The 6,947-nt window shown below is 32.6% G+C and overlaps 1 long non-coding RNA gene across 1 annotated transcript; it reads left to right on the top strand.

Moving 5' to 3' along the window:
• The first annotated feature begins 407 nt into the window (after window positions 1–407).
• On the top strand, window positions 408–1,994 carry LOC143191793 (uncharacterized). Its single transcript, XR_013004621.1, has 3 exons — window positions 408–485; window positions 1,090–1,461; window positions 1,528–1,994. It is a non-coding gene; the product is annotated as an uncharacterized LOC143191793 (long non-coding RNA).
• Window positions 1,995–6,947: the final 4,953 nt, after the last annotated feature.

Raw genomic sequence — 6,947 nt, 5'->3', positions numbered from 1 at the left:
GAATGTGGAATGTAGTTTTGAGTGTTTCATAATTACCTTCATTATACACTGAATAAATTAATAATATTAAAAGAAGGCTTTTTATGTAGAAAAATGTCAGACCATCAAATTTAATAATTATATTAAAATATTTATTCTGTGCACAAGCGTTTAATAATATCGTTTGTTTTAGAAATTCGTTGAGCACCATCTATTCATTAGCATAAGAATTAAATCTTGGATTATTTTTCCACAATGTTTCATTTTTCATTAGAATTTAACTACAATTTCATAATTAAATTAAATTTAATTATTTTTTTATCTCTTTAATTGATAATACTTTTTCAATTACATTTAGCTAACATTAAATGAGAGCATGAAAAAATGAATAAAGATATATTTAATTCCAACGTCTTGTATTTTGTTTCAGGTGATTTTTATTGGAGGAAATCCCAACTATGTGCCACTACCCGCCAAAAGCGTATTTTAGTCCAAAAATTGAAAGGGTATGTGGATCAGTTTTACTGACGGGGGACCAATCATAGGTCGCTAATAAAATATACCTATTATAAAATGTGAAGGGTTATGACAAAATGTATTAAGAGGTAACGCGAAGGGGAGGGCTAAAGCAAGACCTGAAGATGACACATGAAATTTTGTCGAAACTATTATCTAAGAATCAAATGCAGAATACTATCTATATACAAAATGGGTGATTAAAATTTTTCCTAATTCTTAATTTATAAATTCTATGGTTTATATAAAAAATTAGACATAACTTTTGTTAAAAAGTTGTGGTTGTCTTAAGTTTGGCTTAATTCGTCTGATTTCAGTTTCAGCTATATACAAATTATGGAGCTATTTTTTTAAAAATATGTAATGTTTTTTTTTTTTAATTATTACTGTTAGTAGTTCCATAATCTGCCCAGAGGATAACAAGTATTTATTATCTATGTCCAATAATCAGATCGGATGGTGTTAGACGTTTTAGTTTACGCACTTCACTGTTAATTCGCATATTTAGCTGATTAGCGAGTATTTGGGATGCACTGACACTCTTTCCAAGTACTTCGCAAAAACACGTTGAATGACACTGGTTATTGGTTTTAGAGGAATATCGCGTTGTACCACTTCATTTGAAAAATAGTACGGAGCATCGACAATGGCAAGCACAACTTTAATTTGGAACTGTTGTATGATGGATATATTAGCTAGCGGTTCCCCATAGTATGATTCCATATGATCAAATAGGCTTGAGAATAGAATTATACTATAATACCTTATCTAATGATCACTTGGATTTGCGTCCGATAAGTCATTACATTTGGTAGAGTACAAGTTGTCTCGGTTTGGCGAGTATATGCTTCTGCCAAGTTGGGCGTCGATCTAGGTGCATACCAAGATATTTAACATCCTCTGCCTGTGAGAGATGACAATTATTAATATAGACTGGTGGATATGTTTTTCTACGCAATATAAAAGGTATAGTTGTTTTTATAGTTATATGATTGGGTTTTGTTCTGTTGGCTTTTATAAGTATCTTTTCAGCCACAATTGTATTTGACGTGATTTTGGTTCGGTGTGTTTGTCGGTCCATTGATGCTATGGCTGAATCTTTATGAGAAGCTAAGACTACCCTCTCGTCTGCATATGTTTCCACGGTAGAAATTTTGTTGTAGGTATATCTGGTGTGTACAGAAGATATAGTACTGAATCCATTATATTACCCTGCGGAACTCCTGAATAGATTGCATGTAATTCGACATGCTCATCGCCTTGTTTTACAGTGAAATGGCGATCTGTGTGGTAAGATTTTAGTAGCTCATAATCCGAATGAGGGAGAAGATTTTTTAATTTAACCTGCAATCCCTTATGCTATACTTTATCAAAGACCTAAGATAGTCTAGGAACGCAGGTGACTAATATTTTTAAGGCGTTTAGGTCCATATTTATTTTGTTAACAAGTCTATGCTCGTGTTCAATTATTCCATGCTAATTGCGAAACCCAAAATTGTGTTCTGGAATGATCTTTATTTTTTCTATTATATAATTGAGTCTCTTTATGTACAATCTCTCAAAAACTTTTGAGAGTACCGGTAATAAAATTATATGCTGGTAGGAAGAGACATCTTCTGGTGTTTTACCTGGTTTGAGAATTATTATTACTTGAGTTACTTTCCAGGTGCTAGGAAAATTATTCAGCATTAACTGTGACTTTTGTCTAATGATATTTACTAGTTTGGAGCATCTAATTATTATTACTAATGTTTTGAAGAATTTTGCAGATATTTAATAACATAGTCCAGCATTACCAACGCAAATCGAATTTTACAGGTTGATTATTTATTTTCTAGTTTTTATAGATTGTATAGGTTACATGTTTCGACGCACAAGGAAAAATCCGCTCATAGATTAAAACAAAATTGCAATTGGAAATATATTCATCATCATCGATGACGAGCCTTCAATGAAAGGTATGAATTATATAATTCAGACTATCAAATAAAATTTGTATGTGTCATTTTCTCCACTGAACCTGAAATAACTGGTATATTAAATATACAATTATTATTAAGTTAGTTTCGATTTACAAAGCATTTCCTCGTCTATTTCTAAATTAAAAACGAGGTGGAGATTTTTAGGTAATCTGCAAAAAATAGGAAAGTCGGGCGCAATTTAGCCTTTCTTTCATTCACAGAATTTCATCGAATTTCAGACCTTTAGTCGTTTCTTTTTGCTGAAACGGATAAAAATAAACGTGGGAGAAAGATAGAGATGGCGTTCTCCGTGAATATTTCAGTTAGCGTTTTTCAGCCGGGCTGAGTGGGATTTAATTAGATATTCTGAAAAAATTTATTCTGACGTCAGTCAAAATTTTGTTTTTATATTATTCAGAGGTATCACGTTTAACATTTATTTAAAACAATAACTTATAGAATAGTTTCTTGTAAATACAATACTAAAAGTTTTATTGATATAATTTTGATTATTCCTTAGTTTCTCTGTTATTTTAGAGTCAACATATATAGTTGCAAGTTTATATCAATTGTTGGTCGTTTAAATTTGGGTGTAACTAATATGGTACGATAAATATTTAATAGCAATCAAAAAAGAACAAGGATAGTTGTAGCGAATTGTTTTAGGATGGACAATATTATGTTTGATCTGCCACGCCGAGGATCTTCAAGAAGATCATCAAGCCGATACCATCCAATGGTTTGTAATATCCGAGCTTCTGGCCAAGATTGAACTGTTGTTTCAGAGAGTTAGTTTTGCGTTTAGTTTGCTTTTTTAGGAAAACTTCATCAGTTTCCGACGCGCATGTGAGAGAATAAGATTTATATCTGTGCGCCTGACTATATTTGAAGTATACAAATATATATGCCTGATGCACAACACCCGCTTTTAGAACATGGTGCTGTTTCATAGATATTAGTTTAAATGGTTTTTGTCCCTTCAACCTTTAAGTAACTCTTTTGTTTCCAAGCAGATGCGAGCGAACAGTTTATCTTCTTCGTACCGTTAAATCTTTGTGGATATGCTCATTGCTTGTACAATGGGTCATCAACAATGTTTCGAAGAATAATGTATCGTTTGTTTTGGTATTTTTGGTATTAAATGGTTTTTGTTCCTTCAACCTTTAAGTAACTCTTTTGTTTCCAAGCAGATGCGAGCGAACAGTTTATCTTCTTCGTACCCTTAAATCTTTGCGGATATGCTCATTGCTTGTACAATGGGTCATTAACAATGTTTCGAAGAATAATGTATCGTTTGGTTTGGTATTTTTGGATCATGTTAATATTAAATTTTTTCGTGCAATCCTATAACTATACATTGTATGTCTCACTGGAATCCAAATTTATTTATACAGTAACACTTTATTACAAGGTGTTAATTAGGATTGTTGTCAACGTTCTGGTCGTTTCATTTTAACATGCTTTTGAAATTAAAAGATAAAGTTGTTAAGTTTTTATAACATACTTTATTAAATACGACTGGTATATTTCAATTGTCTATTAGTTATTTAATATTTCTATTTTGTTTAATTAAATTAGTAAAACAGGTCACCACTTATACTTTTAAAAATAAAAGAGTTTGAAAAAGCCAGCATGGTAAGTGGTTATAGGATGTTGCTCTTACTGTTGCCGAAGTAGCGGGTTTGAATTCCAGGGTTTTAAATTTGTTTTTGTGATTTTTGATATTTCTAAAAGTGTTTCTAAGTTGGTCACTCGTTGGTAATGTCGAAAACCACGGTTAACGTTACTAAAATCCATACACATTCACGCGTATACATAACAGGTTAATTGAAAAGTCCCCGGCCTGACACATAGATGGCGCTACTCTTAAAAGATGCGTGTATAAATTTGACAGCGGCCCGATCATTAGTTTGTGAATTTGAGCATTTTGAGTGAAGCAACCTTATTATTGTAAAAAAAATTATAAAAAGGAATTTGGCGTGTTGATAAATTATTGCTGTTTGAAGGGAAAAAATACAGTTGATACAAAAACTTGGCTTGATGCCGAGTTTCCGGACACTGTTCCAGGAAAATCAACCATCAAGGTTATGGCGTCTGTATTTTAGGATGCGCATGGAATAATTTTCATTGACTACCTTGAAAAAGCAAGGACCATCAACAACGACTATTACATAGCGTTATTAGACCATTTGGAGGACGAAATCGCCGAGAAACGGCCGCATTTCAAGAAAAAGAAAGTGTTATTTCACCAAGACAATTGGACACCGTATCAAAAATCCATGAATTGGGCTTCAAATTGATTCGTTCTCTACCATATTCTCTATATCTGGCTCCCAGCGACTATTTCCTATTCTCAGATCTCAAAAGAATGCTTGCTGGGAAAAAATTTTCATCGAATGAAGAGGTGATCGCCGAAACTGAGGCCTATTTTGAAGCAAAGGACAAATCGTACTACAAAAATGGTGTCAGAAAGTTGGAGGGTCACTATAATCAATGTATCAGCCTTGAAGGAAATTATGTAGAATAAAAAAAATAATTTTGGCAAAAAAATATCTTTTATTATGGTTTTATTATGGTAGGGACTTTTCAAATGATCTCTTAAATTATAATTATAATCCTATTAAATTCATATTTTAAATACATTAGCTATGATATAGTTTCACACAGTTTAGAAGTAGGTATCTGCAATTGGTATTTCAATTTAAATTTATCATTACTGATTAAGGGACTTTTTTTCGCTTTACAAATCTAATATTTTTATAAATACATTTCAAGTTCTTATTCAAGTCAAAAGTGTAATTAATTAAATATCCACTATTTTTAACACACATAACCAAAGATCGTTGTAAACGTCACTAATTAAAGTTTAAATGATAATTTGCTAATTACTGACTTGAAGAGCGGTATCAAGTTTAAGTCAAGAGCTTAGATTTCATATGAATTTAATTCAAGAGATTCCGTGACACGTACCTGTTACAAAAAAGCTGTTTATAATAAACGATAACATGTAACAACTTGAGTTGACGTCAGAGTAAAAGTATTTGCAGATTATTTAATTAAATTCCACTCAACTTTTATTATAACAAGCCCTCAGTTATATTACAGCTAAAATAAACGACAGTAAAATATACTGGTCGACCGAAAGATTGTTAAATGGGTAACTGATGTATTTTTGTTAAATGGATTAAGTTCTGATTGTTATTCTTTCAGAATTTCGCGTCTCTAGTATTGTCTCCAAAATCGATAAGAATTTGCAGATCATTCAGAAAGTATTTAAGGACCGGAACTATCATTGATAAGATGGTCATATTTTTACGTATACGTAACTTAGTTGTTTTGTTCGCAGTGATCGGTTGGTAACAGGTTAATTGAAAAGTCCTCGGCCTGAGACGTGATGGCGCTACTAGAATTAAATCCATATGTTTATTAGTTAGCCCTAACCCTCTAAAGATGCGTGTATACATTTGACAGCTATCGGATCATTAGTTTGTGAATTATAGCATTTTGAGTGAAGCAACTTTTGTTATTATGAAAAAATTTGTAAAAAATACAGATGAAGCAAAAAGTTGGCTTGATGCCGAGATTCCGGATACTGCCACAGGAAAATTAACCACCGAAGGCAGTGAACTGAACGTGTACATCATATCATTAACGAATATTTGGGTATGAGAAAGCTCTGTGCTAAGTGGGTGCTGCGCGAGATCACTTTTGAGTAAAAACAACGACGAGTTGATCATTCCGAGCAGTGTTTGAAGATGATCAAGTATAATAAACCCGCATCGATATGTGACAATGGATTAAAAATGGCTCCATCATTTTACTCCGAAGTCCAATCGACAGTCATCCGAGAGGACTGCACACGACGAACCCGCTCCAAAACGTGGGACAACACAACAGTCGGCTGGCAAAGTTATGGCGTCTACATTTTGGGATGCGCATGGAATAATTTTCATTAACTACCTTGAAAAAGGAAGTAAACTAATTTAATTTATTAATACACTAATAGCTTCATCTGTTTATGCGAGCAAACATTTGTATTACGTTTTTAAAGACATTATATGATTTTTTACGGGTGTTTCTTAACAATTTCTACATTATTAATTAACATCATATATGATATAATAATACTTGTTGAATAACATATCATCAGATATCGATCAACAATAAGTAAAATAATTAGAGCAAGTAGTGGATTTATTTACTACGTTTATATTAAAGTTATTTATAAATGTTCTCCAGTTATAATATATTTCGTTGACGTTCAATATAATGCGTATAATTTTTTTTATATATTTTAAAATCTCCTTTTACCAACTTTTTTTGTTTCAGGTGCTTATCTGGACTGGACCTGCAGTTTAACGTGGGCTCTGAATCACGGTCCTGGGAAATAAGCCTACCGACTGCTGAGTGACCAACTTAGAAATGATCCCAGAAGACATCCAGTCTTACCCAGACTGGTTAGGGGCGTGAGTGGGTTCATTTTCCTTGTCG

The sequence above is a fragment of the Rhynchophorus ferrugineus genome, unplaced genomic scaffold (genome assembly GCF_030347505.1).
Source record: "Rhynchophorus ferrugineus isolate W39M unplaced genomic scaffold, kcgeb_rfMv2 rfM2, whole genome shotgun sequence".
Classification (NCBI taxonomy): Eukaryota; Metazoa; Arthropoda; class Insecta; order Coleoptera; family Curculionidae; genus Rhynchophorus; species Rhynchophorus ferrugineus.
This window is presented reverse-complemented; position numbering and strand designations above follow the sequence as displayed.